Source organism: Hibiscus syriacus, unplaced genomic scaffold (genome assembly GCF_006381635.1).
Source record: "Hibiscus syriacus cultivar Baekdansim isolate YM2019G1 unplaced genomic scaffold, ASM638163v2 tig00111754_pilon, whole genome shotgun sequence".
Taxonomy (NCBI): Eukaryota; Viridiplantae; Streptophyta; class Magnoliopsida; order Malvales; family Malvaceae; genus Hibiscus; species Hibiscus syriacus.
The window spans coordinates 610,901-626,810 of NW_024063169.1; the positions used below are offsets into that span (position 1 = coordinate 610,901).

Below are 15,910 nucleotides of genomic sequence, written 5' to 3' on the forward strand. Positions count from 1 at the left end.
CATTTCATCTTTTAATGAAGGTATGCATCGATGCACTGCACAGTGTATCGATGCATTCCCTACCGATGAATCGATGCACTACTTGTGCATCGGTGCACAAAATACATTCGGTGTTTGTTTATTACTGGGATGCATCGATGCATGCCTTATACATCGATGCACTAATTGCATTCAATGTTTTTATTTTAAAAGAGTGCATCGATGCACTACATGTGCATCGATACACCTTCAAACAATTTCTAGGTTTTAACCTTGATGCATCGGTGCACTATGAATATGCATCGATGCACTCTGCCCAGAATCCTCTTTTTAAACCCGAAAATTCATTCTTTTTGGATTAAATCCTTAATATTTCAACCCCTTTCATATTCCTAACTTACATATACATACTTAAACTAATTAATATTCATTTATCTCATCTTTAACCTTAATATCCTCTCCTCTTTAGGAACTTCAAGAATCATACCCTATTTTCCACATGTTTCAAATCCAATTCTAACACTTAATACTTCTTAATTAAGCTGATGACAAGTCAAATTTAACTTCAATTTCAACTTATCAACTCCATTCCGGAAATTCACTCAAGAACTCCAAATCTTTAATCTTCCTTAACTCATTTATCTTTTGATTTTAAGATAACTTAAGCTTTCCTTAAGCTTAAGTATCACCTAAGAATCATAACCCAACTTTTAATTCAACAAATAACCAACTAATTAAGAAACTCACCTTTGAGCTGGAGCTTCACGCACAAAGAAGAAAGGAGGAGAAGAGAATTATGGAAACATTGTTTTTGGTTTCCTACACTCCCACGTGTAAATATATATATATATCCCAACTATCACATTCTTAATTCCTTAAATGATCAAATGACCATTTTACCCTTTAGTTCCTTTAATAATTACTAACAACTTTTAGGAAATACTTTCAAATAAATCACTAAACTAATCCATTCTTCTACTTTAGTCACCAAATTCTAAAACTTTACAATTTGGTCACTAACTCATAGTTTGGGATGTTACAAATCTCCCCTCCTTTTAAAAATTCGTCCTCGAATTTTCACTGCACATCCTGAGAATAACATATCTTCTAACGTTCTCATGCTGCTTTCTGAACTTAATCTTTTGTATCATCATTAATAACTTGGTTCTTATCATTTTAATTATTCGACTACCTTTTTACTTTATATCTCCTATCATGTCACTTATCAGATAGACAATAACATTAATTCTTATTACTCAAACTCATAAATCAATCAAATTCCTTGTCAATCTTCAATTGTCTTGCAAGAATAACCAAACTTTTATTTCATCCTTACTTGACTGACTCCAAAACTTCCTTAATACATATAAATCTTTCTTCATTTCTCTGACTACATCCACTTGACCAAGAAACATAACCTTAAATCTTCATCATAGCTGATTAAACATACACTTTGCATAACTAAACAATTTCTCATATCACCTGACATACCTTTCTTACTTCTAGTTAAACTTATAATCTATATCTCAACATAACCTTTATCACATCTGATTCTTTAAACTTCATCCTTTCATTTCCTTCATAAATCAAAATCTTCTTATACACCAATCATATCTTTCTTTCATGTTCACATACTCTTATCCTATCACTTAAAACTCATCTCTGATTACCAATCTTCATTATATCTTTATAACTTTACTAATCAACTTCACTTATACAGAACCTCATTCTTATCGTATCTTGCTTTTATTTCTTCCATCAAAACTTTCTTTAAAACACATAAATATTTATCTCCTTGCCTATATCATATCTATATGATCAAAATAAACAACCACATCCAGATTCATATCTCAATTGATTAACTTACTTTATCTTTCCTTCAAAGCTTATAACTCTAACATCCATGCCCTTACAGCTAATTAGTAACAACTTTTCAATCTAGGGCGTAAGCCCTGATCAAATTAATCATAAACATCATTTTAGTTGAAATCAACCCAGTGTAATTCACTTATCGAACCCATACTCTCATTCATATACAGTATTATGCCTTGTCTCCTTTATTACTTTTCATTTCAATGATTAAAATACATAACCATATCTCAATCCACACCATACATAATTAGCTTACCCTGAAATCATCTTCTAATCCTTTAACTTTAATACACTACTATCTTATAACTCTATTAGTCAACATCGGTTCTTCCAATCTAAAACGTAAACCTTCATCGAACCATTCATATACATTCTTTACAGTCGGAATTATTTCAACAGTAGTTTACCCAACTAATCAAATAAACATTCATTCTCATACACCATGTCACTTCCATTATTCAAGCTTAACATTCTAACTTCCTTTATTTATAAACTGATCATTGATGTACCCATACTTAAACTCTTCTTATCAATCCTTAGTTTTACTCAAACATTTGAATCCTCACTTCCTTCACTCTATCACTTTACTATAATCACAATATATAACTGTATCCAGATTCACTTCATTTTTGGTTATCATAACCTACCATATCTTGAAATCTTATAATTCCAATACATTCCGTCCCATAATCTTGTTAGCCAACGCTAACGCTTTCCATCTTAAAATACAAAAACAATATCTACCTCACTTGATACATTTAAAATACTTCTTATCCTTCACATTATTTAATTTCTAGCAAAACACTTAATCCATTCCTCCACTTTCATATCTTACTTCACATCTATCTTTAACTTCTCATTTAATTACCCATAACCAAACTCTATTACTTAAGTAAGTCTGACTTTCATCCAATTTGATCTTTTAACTTAAAATGCAACTGATTCCAACTAAGTCGATAACCACTTTTTTTTAAAAAAAAAAGAACCCTTTCAACACTTATAACACTCTTTTAATCTAGGCACTAGCCCTCTACATATCACTTGAAAACATCATTTTCATTCAAATTAGTTTCACAAACTTTCACTCTACTTATCAAACTATACTCTTGTCCATACACAGTACAATTTCCCTCTGCCTCAAATTCATAAACTCTGACTTCATATATATATATATATATATATCATACTCTTGTCACTGATGCACTTATTATGAACTCTCTTACAAATTCTCACTGCATCATTTGATCTTTTGACATTCTCATGGTGACAATTTTCCACCATACTCTAACTTGCCAAAGTAGTAACGAAACTACTCAATTTAATTTCTCCTCTTTGGAGAAATGAAAACCTTCTATCATATCATCTAATCATAGGTCTGTAACAACAGTACCTTCCTCAAATCCATCCTTGAACTCGGGTGCTCTTAACTTTTTCAACTAATTCAATACATTCATTCTATGAGTTAAAGAAGTATAAATTGAAAATTCATCAGAATATTCTTCAACATGGTGAAGACATTCTCTAAGTTTATACAGGCACTTCCTGAGGTTTTTCGCTCTTATCCCTGCCTGGCCAGGGCAGGTGAATGCTATTACCTTCAGTCTATTGCCTTGTGCTTCACTTTGGAAGCTCTCATGATCATATATCTAATATAACGGAACATTTTAATTCTATTAGCAAGACAATACACTCCTTACACTATCAGATCATAAATTATTCACTCTATGTTGGCATGTATACTTTTTAAAACACTTTTTACTTCGATTGATGCCTAGAATCGGCTAAACCGTGGCTCTGATACCAATAAATGTAACACCCCAACCCGCATCCGACCCGGATACGAATCCAAGGTGTCACATTGACCTTTTAAAACATGTACTTGTATAAAATAGTGAGTAATTTAAAACTTTTATAACATATAAATGACTAATTTACATAAAAGACATTTTCATTATTACAAAACCAATCAGAGCGTGTATATTTCACATATAACTATTCAAAACATTTATAAAATTGTTCATAGCTTAAACAATATATTCTTTTGAAAACATGCCAACTAGAACTTTATATACTAAAATACATATTATTCACCTCTTTTCTGATCTGACCTTTAATAAGGAGAACTGACCTGTCTTGCTCCACGTTACTCTTTACTCTTCTCGAAACCAACGTGTAAATCACTTACACGCTAAGTCAAATACTTAGTGAGGCAATAAACATATAAGGTAAACGGTAACTAATAATCATACATAAACAATTACTACTATCATTTCATACAACTCATACTTTTACATGTAACAAATATATATACATACATATATGTCATTATCATTCATATCTCTTATCTCATGTTCCTATGATATCTTATGTCCATATCATATATCTTATAGACTTATTATTATATCATCATTTCAATCAACGATACTCATTCACATATACCTTAACCTGAACTCATGTATATCATATAACATATACCATATATACTATCATAAAACACGTATACCCAGGCAACTATAATATCATCTTCATTTTTATTAATATTATCTATTTAATAGCCCATGATACACATGTGAGAACTAAAGATATACGAGTACATAGAGGTTGTGCACTAATGATGTCACTACAGGTCATATAATTGCACCGAAGTTCCACATATAATTGCACCAGAGTACCGCGTAGAATTGCACCGTAGTGCCATATAATAATGTCCATAAGGACCACATATCATTCCTTAAGAATCATATACATATACTAGGGATCAAGTATGTGTCTCACCAGACTTCACACATGTTCCAAAGAATACATATATGTCCCGAATGACCACATATCATTTCTTAAGAATCATATACATATACTAGGGATCAAGTATGAGTCTCACCAGACTTCACACATGTTCCAAAGAATACATATATGTTCTGAATGACCACATATCATTCCTTAAGAATCATATACATATGCCAATGATCAAGTATGTCTCTCAAAAGACCTCACACCTGTTCCAAAGAATACATATATGTCCAGAAGAACCGCGTAGACCCTCGACTCTTGGCATGCCAACTATACCCCTAGCTCTCATGACACATAACATGTGCATTATTTTTTATATCCTTTTTCATATTCATGTAACCATGTCATATATTCATATAAGCTCATGGTTTCATTCACATATACATGTAATCACGTAGTTCATGTCAATTCTCATATGAGTTCATATTCATATAAACATATGATTCACCTTCGTATTACATATACTTTCTCTTTCATATAGCTCATAACATTTCTCATGTGTTCATATGGTATGTAAATCATTGTCATCTTATCATGTTATCACATAAACATATAATCTTACAATACCTACAAAAACACATCAATACATATATTCACATATACCTATCATTTCATTATCCTTATTATTATTCTTATCATCACCATTAATCCTTTTTACTTACCATATTCATATCAATAACACATATACTCATGCACATATATCAATCATAACAAACACATACTTCTATGAATTCATGCTTTTCACTATTGGAAATAGACTTATCGCAAGTCTTATTTTCCATTGAACCTAATATACTAAAGAATATGCACTCACCTTAGCCTTGTTTGCTTTGAATCAATCTTAATCCTTATATTGTTCCGGAACAAGCTTCAGTCTATATCTATATCATAATAATACATTGATACATATCAGTATACTAATTGATATCTTCTAAATTGTCACTTCTTAGGCTAAAAGAAAAGCTCATTTCATCTTTTAATGAAGGTATGCATCGATGCATTGCACAATGTATCGATGCATTCCCTACCGATGAATCGATGCACTACTTGTGCATCGGTGCACAAAATATATTCGATGTTTGTTTATTACTAGGATGCATATATGCATACCTAATGCATCGGTGCACTAATTGCATTCGATGTTTTTATTTTAAAAGAGTGCATTGATGCACTACTTGTGCATCGATACACCTTCAAACAATTTCTAGGTTTTAACCTTGATGCATCGGTGCACTATGAATATGCATCGATGCACTCTGCCCAAAATCCTCTTTTTGAACCCGAAAATTCATTCTTTTTGGATTAAATCCTTAATATTTTCAACCCTTTTCATATTCCTAACTTACATATACATACTTAAACTCATTAATATTCATTTATCTCATCTTTAACCTTAATATCCTCTCCTCTTTAGGAACTTCAAGAATCATACCCTATTTTCCACATGTTTCAAATCCAATTCTAACACTTAATACTTCTTAATTAAGCTGATGACAACTCAAATTTAACTTCAAGTTCAACTTATCAACTACATTCTGGAAATTCACTCAAGAACTCCAAATCTTTAATCTTCCCTAACTCATTTATCTTTTGATTTTAAGATAACTTAAGCTTTCCTTAAGCTTAAGTATCACCTAAGAATCATAAACCAACTTTTAATTCAACAAATAACCAACTAATTAAGAAACTCACCTTTGAGCTGGAGCTTCACGCACAAAGAAGAAAGGAGGAGAAGAGAATTCTGGAAACATTGTTTTTGGTTTCCTACACTCCCACGTGTAAATATATATATATATATATATATATATATATATCCCCACTATCACATTTTTAATTCCTTAAATGATCAAATGACCATTTTACCCTTTAGTTCCTTTAATAATTACTAACAACTTTTAGGAAATACTTTCAAATAAATCATTAAACTAATCCATTCTTCTACTTTAGTCACCAAATTATGAAACTTTACAATTTGGTCACTAACCCATAGTTTGGGATGTTACATTAAGACATGGAACAGAGCTTGTATGATCTTTCTTATTAAAAAAATCCTTGCAGGTGAAGGCTCACTCTGGGTGGCCTGGATTAACAGCTATGTTCTTAAAGATAAAGACTTCTGGAATTCAGAAATTCGACCATGTACTATCTGGAGTTTAAGGAAAAAATTTCAATCTAAGGCCTGAAGCTTACCCTATTTTGTCCACTACTCCAACGTCAATAAGGACTTGTTTGGTTTCCCCTTCATATACCTAAACACAACTTGAGTTCCTGGATTGCTTTTCTTGATCGTCTTCCAACCAAGGATAGATTGCTTCGAATGAGGCTTATTAATGATTGTCAATGCATGTTTTGCGATGATCCGTTGGAAAATAGAGACCACTTATTTCTTCAATGTCCTATGGCTGATTTCTTGTGGAAGTCCATCTTCTCCCTTTCCGGCCTCAATTTTAAAGCTCGCTCTTGGAATTCTTTTATGGCATGGGCTTCTGCAACTTGGAAAGGAAAATATTTGCTTACTTCCATAATGAATATTGCTCTTAATGCTCTGATTTACATTCTTTGGGAAGAAAGAAACAAGAAGTTGTTTCAAGGACGTTCCAGAAGTGCAAATGAACTGCTTCAAGCCATTAAGTTCATAGTTCGTACCCAACTTAGAGGTAGAAACTTAAATATTGTTCATAGTGTTAATTGTAATCTTTGTAAGCATTGGGACATTGTTTGATTTTCCTTTTGTATGTTTTGTCCTAATGATCTAAGAATATTGTAAATTTGAGCAGGTTCTGCTCTTGGGTAATAAATTCAAATATATCCCAAAAAAAGTATATATCTATTTGATAAGTTTGTGAACAGTTAGTTTTTTTTAAAGATTAATTATATATTATCAAAAAATTTCAAAAATAATTATAATACGTTATTTTGATAAATTTATGGATTATTATTTTGGTTGTAATATGTTTTTTAACTAATCACTAGTATCCGAACTATTGATCAACTAATCCAAATCATGTATTGTAGAGGTGAGGACGACCCTCCTAACTCATTTACTCCATTTGCAAACACAAGGTTTTGAATCTCTAACCTTACTTAAGGAATCTAGTGCCTCATCGCATTAGACCAATTGGTTGTTGGTTTTGGGTTGTAATATTTAATTTGATATAATTGTTAGTTATTATTTTGGTGTTTAGACTTGAAATTGTTATGACATAGTAGTTTTGAAATTGCAAACGCAATGTTTTGAACCCCTAACCTTGCTTAATGAGTTACGAGTTTTTTAACGAGCACAAGTTAAATATAACTTAGTTGAGTTTAATAAATAATGAGTTGAATCAAGCATAAATAGAATGATTTTTGTTTTAAATTAAATATTATTTAATTTATGATCGATTTACTCCATAAACACCCTAATTTTTTAAATGGTTATTAATATAATAGATAAATAAATGATTATATTAGAAAACGACTCCCCGGTGGATGGAAGGACACCGTATAACTTCTGAAAACATTTAATATATTGCTTCGGGTGTGAAAGCTAGGAAGACGAATAGCCAACCTTATTTAATTGAGAAGGGGAAGACTTTTGGAGATGAAATTTTATATAATAAAACAGATGATTTTTTAAAAGAACTTTTAATTAGTTGACGATGTAAAAATATTTTATAGATGCAATTATTAGGATTTAAAAAATTTTAGGTTAATAATATTTTTTAATCATTGAGACCGTTTAATAAATTTAAAATAAATGAATGTTTTATTCAACAATCAACACTTAAAATAAATATTGTATAATTTATTTTTGGTATATTTAATCATTCAGTCATTAATTCTAAAGAACAAGACTCGAATTGTTCCCCGTTTTCTTCATTTTTTTGACGACTCTTTACTGGAATCATACTGTTGGTGAGTATTTTAAAACATGGTTTTCCTTTGAACATCCCATCTCCAACCCCATGTATTTCTTAAATTGTTCTGTAAACAAATGGTTTCTAATAAAGATTCCAATTCAGTTGAAACTGTTACAATAAAGAATGGACTGAGAGAAGATGGATGAGAGCAATCTTTCTCTTAAAAATTTTAAAGTCTTATATATTTTAGATATTTTATATATATTTTCATCATCTAAAATTTTACAAATTTTTTTTAAAAATTTTATAAATTCATATCCTAATATGAAAGTTTATATGAATCCCTCATTACAACCAAGGATCGGCTTTAATCAACGAGAGGAAAACTAAGTAATTAATTTAGGGTCAGACTTTAATTGTGAAGAAAAATCTTTTAACAACCAAGGATTGGCTCTTTTCATTCGCTTTTATTTAATAAATAACCGTGTCATTTATATTACGAGGAATGTCAATACATAATGAAATTGCAATATTATAAAATAACATTAATCATCAATAGAGGAGACAAACAAGAGAGGTAGGTGCAAACGAGTGTTGATACAAATGGTTGGGATTCAAGAATTTGAGTTTCTAAGATCAAGTTTAAATTCTATCATCGTTGTCGAAACGATTTTTTTCTCTTGAGATTTAAAAAAATCACATATTTTTTAATTTATCTCTTTTGATTAGTTTTTAATCAAAAAAGTGTAATGTGATTTTAAAAAAAATCTCTCGCTTCGAAAAATTTGGGATTCCCTTTAAATAAAATAAAATACGGTTCAAGGAGTCGCCTCCAAAATCGGATAAGAGTATTCACTAGATTAAGTGGGACAACTTATGTGGACCAAAATCGCATCGGGGTTTGGGTATTTATGATGTTAAAACTAGGAACCGAGCTTTGCTTAATAAATGGATTTGGCGGTTCAGTGAGGATAATGATAGTTTATGGAGAAAGATAGTAATAGCTAAGTACAACTACGATAAGGATTCAATTCTCCAAAAAACTGTTAATGTTAGAAATTCTTCTTGGGTGTGGCGTAACATTGTTAATCTGGTCGTTTCCAATGAGATTGAGTTTCTTTCCTAAGTGAGATGTGTAATGGGTAATGGGAATAAGATCGATTTTTGGTTGGATCACTGGACATAATTTGATTCTCTAAAATCATCTTTTCCGAGAATTTTTAGTGTAGCGGTTAATAAATCAGGGAAGATCAATGATTTTGGGCATCGAGTTCATGGAGTATGGGAATTGAGGATTGAATTGAGAAGAGATCTTTTTGAATGAGAAAAGCAAATGTGGATCGATTTCATTCATGTTTTGAATAGAGTTGTGAGCTCAGTTTCATGCCTAGACAAATTAAATTGGTTAGGTTCTGCTGATGGCAGGTACATCCCCAAATCATATTACTCAAAATTGGCTAGTGTTGGCAAGGTGAAAGATCCAGTGTGGAGATTGATTTGGTCTAAATTCGTGTAACACCCCAATTTTTGGGCTAAATTTTTAAAAATTATAAAATATTGGATTTAATTGGCATTTTGAAAGAAACAGTGGATTAAATTGTAAAATTTCAAAGTTGACAGACCGTTTTAAGAAGTGCAGGAAATTCAGTGGCTAAACTCATAGTTTAACCATTTTTATTTATGAGATGAATTATAAATCCTTCCGTGTTTTCTGCATATTTTCCAGTTTTTCTCTTCTCCCTCAACTCACCTTTGAACTCCGATCTACTCGTCCTCCGACCTTCAATCGACGAACTAAAACCGTCATCGTGTTCGTTGTCGACCGAGGAACAAAACACCTCAAACTTTTCGTCGTGAATTGTCGTCGTTCGACGTTAATTTCAGTCGGAAGTATCGTCGGTAATAACCCAGTTTCAGTTGGTTTTTTGGCGATTCACGACGATCCAATCATCCGTTTACGACACCTCCCGTACCATCGTTTTCCTTGCATCGTTCCGAGTCTACCGGTGTTCTCCGTTTCTCCATCGTCGCCGGTGCGTGGAGGGGTGAGACCGTCAAAGTTTCCGACGTTTCGGAATCGAGCTCTCCGCCATTCAAAATTGTGAACCGAGCTTTGTAAGTGCTTCAAAATCTCTTAAAATAATTTTTAAGAATTTTTCCGGGAATTTTCCGACACCGGGTTACTGTTCACGCGCCGCACGCGCCACCTCCCTATAGTGGACATCGTCTAGGTGATAATTTTGTAATTAATTTCTGTTGAAGAAAGTTCTTGACAGTAGCTTCACTGGTAGAGCTATAGCTGAGGTTGATCTCAACAAGTCCGATCCATGGGAGCTTCCTGGTGAGTGATCATTTTAACATTTTTCACCCACTACTCTTTTGTTTGTTACATTTTGGTCATGTAACGTGGCAGGAAAGGCAAAGATGGGAGAGAAAGAGTGGTATTTTTTCAGCTTGAGAGATAGGAAGTTCCCAACTGGGTTGAGAACTAACCGAGCAACGGAAGCTGGTTATTGGAAAGCCACTGGGAAAGATAGGGAGATTTACAGTTCAAAGACTTTTGCACTTGTTGGAATGAAGAAGACGTTGGTTTTTTTATAGAGGTAGAGCTCCTAAAGGTGAAAAGAGCAACTGGGTCATGCATGAATATCGCCTTGAAGGCAAATTTGCGTACCATTATCTCTCCAGGTGCTCAAAGGTCTCATTCTCTCCTCTCATCTGTCATGAATATCGGCTGTTTTGTAGTAAGTTCATGTTGGTTATGGTTTAGCTTTAAAAAACACAAAAGTATCAATGTTTTCCGTATGCTGTTGTTTCATTTAAGGAGCTGAATATGGTATGTTGGGCAATGTTAATGCCATTTGCACTGCCTTGCAGACAATACAGGAGCTTCTGTCTTGTTCTTTTGGGATTTAAATACCCGCAATTTCTGCATCCTTATTCCGTAAAGCAATTATACTATCTAGTGTAAATTATTAATTTCATGTCTCCTGCACTTATTCCAATGGGTTATGTAATTTCCATTTCTCATTTTAATGATGAAATCATAGGATTTTAGATTGATATTGCCTGGTAAAGTAATGGTTCTTAGTTTGAAATATGAACAGAGCATTGTTATTTAACTGTTCTTTTTCAGGTTTACACTGAAAAGTGCAGAGATTTGACAGTAATATGATATCTTAAATGCTGTTTTCTAATTAACAGGGTTCATGTTTATCCTTTGTTTCTTTCTTTTATTAACCTCCAGTTACTTGGATTGAAAGTAAAGTATTCATATTTTGCACAGGATGAATGGGTGATATCCAGGGTGTTTCACAAGAGTGGCTCCGCCAATGTTTCCACCAGTAGCACCGGGGGAGGAGCCAAGAAGACCCGGATGAGCGGCTCCACCGTGATTTACCAAGAACCGAGCTCTCCTTTGTCAGTTTCCCCTCCACCTCTCCTGGATCATGCTACCGCTGCCATCGTCACCACCGACCGCGATAGCTTCTTGTATGACAATTATGCTCAATCCGAGCAAGTGTCCTGTTTCTCCACCGTTGCCACTGCTACAGCTGCCTCTGCGACCACCATAATCACTACCATGACCGTCCCTTCGGCCTTTCACTCCGGTTTGGACCTAGGATTACCACCTCCACCACAAATGATCAACGCCACTTTTGATCCCATAACAAGGTATTTAAGAAATGTGGATGCTTCCGTTTTTCCAACCTTGATGTCTCTTGAGGAGAACTCCTTTCTATTTCTCTCAGCCAACAATGGCGGCACCGCCATTTCACGGTGGTTCATCTGTCGACTGGGGGGGCTGTTTAGTGTTTCCACTAATGTTAACGAAGGTTCTAGTGGTGGCGTTAACAAGATATCAATCGGTCCAACAGAGCTTGATTGCATGTGGACATACTAAACTTTGAGGAATTTCCCATTTATGGTGCTTGGAATTTTTTCGTCATTATCTCAAATCGTGTTGTCATTAGGCGCTGACATGGATAAGGACCTGCTGAGATTAATGTCAGCTTATGTTTCATTATCATGTTTGTAAGACAATTACCACTTTTATTATTAACTTAATTTTAGTTTTTACTTTGTTGCTTGCATGAAAGTGAATTATTTGGAGTTTAATTAGATTTTAAGTTCGATATTTTATGTATTCAGAAAATCTTTACTAGAATACTCAAATTAGGTGTGCAATACGAGTTGCATAATTAAACATTACGATAATAATAATAAAAGTGATGTGATGTGATCATGAATTCGAAAATATATTTGATAAAGTTGTTAGCAGTTGAGGTTAATTTTGACAAAGTTATTTTTTTGTAATTTTTTAATAAAATTATATAAAAATAAAAATGTAGGGGTTTAAAATAAGAATTTTTAAAATTAGTCTTTTTAGTGAAAATGGTGGGTTTTAAAGAATTAAATTTTGGTGTTTGAATTATAAGTATAATCTAAAATTTTAAAAGGCCATAATTTTATGTTCGAATGTTTGATTGAGGTGATGATTATAGCATAATATATGTTCAGAATTTTTGTAACCACTAACAACACATACATTATATAAACGTAACTACTCGAGCCTAAAATCTGAGATAGCTCAATGAGTAATATTATATTTTACTGATTGTAGATGTATAAATACAAATCCATTCATAAATTAAAGTTTTAAATTTGTAAACTGACCTTATATTATTTTAAAATTTATTTTTCATATTTTAATTTTGTAACATTGAGTTTTTGTCTTTTTATTTAAGAATATTGGTCCTTTATTTTAACTGTTAATTGCTAACTTAATAATTATAGAAAATAAAATATTTTTTATTCTTTTACGCTTACTGTTTTATCAAATTGATCTTTAACTATAAATGTAAATTGTTAAAAAATTATGTTGTTAATTAATAATATTTTTATTTTTAAAAATTGATAATTAAATTGGTAAAAATTATAAAAATGAGAGACTAAAAGTTATTTTATCTTTTTATAATAGAAAATCAATCATTAATATTAAAATTAAATGAATAGGATTAAAAAAAATAATACAATTAATATTATAAAATTATAATATAAAAATTAAATTTTAGATTTTAAAATAATTCAAAGTCCCCTAACTTTTTAAACCCAAAGCAAACACTACTCCCGACAGAAAGGGATATGCAAACCTAAAAGCATTAAATGGGCAGTTGAATTAGGTATGGGGTCTCATGTTAGAGTTTTTATTGTTATTTTTATATTACTCTGAAAATTTCTCACTTATTAATTTATATATTTATAAAAAATTTAACATATTTATCATAATTAATACTATACTAAATTTATCTAAAATTAATATTAAACTTGTTGAATCAAACGATTAACTCAATTCTTTTCTTTTTTATAATGATTAACTTAATTCTTAAATAAATATAATTACAATAATATTCACGTACAATAACATCTTATTTATTTTAATTTGACATGGACCGTGCAAGTTAAAATTTTTAAACTCGATTGTTAAAAATAAAAATTCAAACTCAAACCTATAAAGTAAGTATTGTTTTCTTTAGAGGTTTTGAGTTTGAGAAGATATGTCTGTATGTTGTCAATAATTAAGAAATACTTTAAACATATATCTCGTAATACTCAAATTAATCAAAATATAAAAAATTCAAAATTGACAACAAACCTTTTATTATCCTAATATTGAAGAAATTGACACTTATCAGTGACAAATCTACATTGTGCTTACCTCCCAAAATTTTTGATATAATAGTATTTAAAGTTTTTAATTTTACGAAAAAATAATTTTTAAGTTAGATGACTAGAATAGGAGCATGTCAAGAGTTAGATGAATAACATGCAATTTATCCTTTATATAACTATATTTAATTAGAAGTTGGATGATTAAACATATAATTAATCCTTAGCTCTCAAAATTTTGATAAATTGGCAGATATAAATTAAATTTTAATTTTTAAAACTAAATAGTTAATCAATTTATTTTTAAGTTAAATAAATTATTCATTCAATGTTCTATAAGTATTATAAATAAATTATTAATTTTTATACAAAAGATGATAAGGATGAATTGCACTACTTAAGATTGTAAATCTATTAGATATAACATCAAATATTGAAATCTATAATTATTATCACCATTGTTTTTAACAACAAAATAGTAAATAGTTTTATTCATCAAGGACAGTGTATCCCACATCTACTTTTGTTAGGGCACTAGACAAAGCCTTTGTTTTTCATTGAGCAATTGCAAGTCAATTGACATCTTGGACTGAGTTTAATTGAAAATAATTATAGACAGTTGTGAGATATAGATATAAATTTATCTTAAATGTCATAACATTTGCTAAAATAAATATATGTCTGATGAAATAAATTAATCATTTGGGATGAGTCTAGAGTGAACTACACACAATGATGTGTACCGATATACACCACTAATATAAAAATATGGTAAAATTTATAAGTGGTCATTAAATTTATTAAAATTATTCCATTTTTCATTGAATATTTAAAAGTTATAAAATAGACATTAAACTTCGGATTTTATTGAGAAAATAGATAAGTACCATGAAATATTGTTAAGGAGTGACATGTTATGCTAAATTAGTAGGAAATATCTTATTTGGTCCCTTAATTATAACAAGAATTTTATTTTTGATATTTTTCAATATTATTAAGTAATAATTTCCAAAAGAAATTAGAAAAATTATATATTTTTAAAATATATGAATATAATTTATTTTTAAAATTAAAAATTATAATTTTTTGAAAATTTTTCATTCATCAAATTATTTTATAACTGATTATTTATTAATCGTGATTTTATTTGTAAAACTAAAAATTTATAATTTTTGAGATCCAAAAATTGAATTATCAAACAATATAATTATTTTTTATTAAACGACATGATTCAAGCACTTGACTTTTGTTTAAGAAGTTTAAACACAATTTAAAAAATGTATTAAAAAAATAGTATCACATTAATAGGAAAAATAAATCCAAACTTAATTAAGAATAATTGAAATAGTCCTTAACTTTTAATAATGTATCAAGTAATTTATATGATATAAATTCAATATTTATAATATGACACTAAAAATAATATTTAATTTATTAAATCCATTTTATTTTCAATTCAGTGAACATAATAAAAATTATTTTAATTAAAATTAATAGTAAAATTAACTTTTTATTACAATTAAAGGGTCAAATTAGATATTTTCTACTAATTTAGCATGTTATATCACGTCTTTAATGATAGATTGTGGTGTTGTTCTATTTTTAATAAAATAAAAAGTTTAATGTCTATTGGTATCTAAAAAGATCATTTTGATATAATTTAATGTCAATTTATGAATTTTACCTTATAAAATTAGTGGTGAATATCAATGTTTGACTTTCATTCTAGAATTTTCCAACCATTTGATAGTTATTGAGTC

General features: G+C 30.4%; 1 pseudogene; it reads left to right on the forward strand.

Moving 5' to 3' along the window:
• The first annotated feature begins 7,036 nt into the window (after positions 1-7,036).
• Positions 7,037-12,582, forward strand: LOC120169162 (annotated as a pseudogene).
• The last annotated feature ends 3,328 nt before the right edge of the window (positions 12,583-15,910 follow it).